This window comes from Carlito syrichta, unplaced genomic scaffold (genome assembly GCF_000164805.1).
Source record: "Carlito syrichta isolate Samal-C Ts95f unplaced genomic scaffold, Tarsius_syrichta-2.0.1 Scaffold309091, whole genome shotgun sequence".
Lineage (NCBI taxonomy): Eukaryota > Metazoa > Chordata > Mammalia > Primates > Tarsiidae > Carlito > Carlito syrichta.
This window is the reverse complement of record NW_007253187.1, coordinates 43,802-44,406: the sequence shown is the minus strand read 5'-3', so window position 1 is coordinate 44,406 and position 605 is coordinate 43,802.

The window sequence follows — 605 nt, the reverse complement described above, 5'->3', positions numbered from 1 at the left end:
AGCGGCACCACAAATCTGCTCTGGTTTTTCCTTGTTCTCTCCCTTCCCCCCCACATCCCCTCTCCCATCCCCACCCCAGAGTCATTTTACTTCTCTACCCAAGGCTTTCAGCCAAATATTCTTTCAAGTTTTTTTCTCAGTGGAAGTGGAGGAGTTTTGCATGTGAGAGAGAGGGTTTTAGTTTTCTCTGAGGATAATCTCTACCAATCAAATCCTTTCTCTTGCTAAAATGGATCGTTTTTTGCAACATAGCTTGAATCGATGATTCTGCTAGCAAAGCGTCTATCACTTCTCTTCATCTTCCCGGAGCACCTTCTAGACTGTAACTTGGCATGAGCCTTAAGATGGGGGAGGATGCCAGATGTGGTGGCTCAAGCCTGTAATCCCAGCACTTTGGGAGGTCGAGATGAGAGGATTGCCTGAGTCCAGGGGTTTGAGACCAGCCTGGGCAACTTGGTGAGACCTTGTCTCTACAATAAATCAAAAATTTAGCTGGGCGTGGGAGCGTGTGCTTGTAGTTCCAGCTACTTGGAAGGCTGAGGCGGAAGGATCACCTGAGCCCAGCAGGTCAAGGCTGCAGTGGCCATGAGCGTGCCCCTGCACTC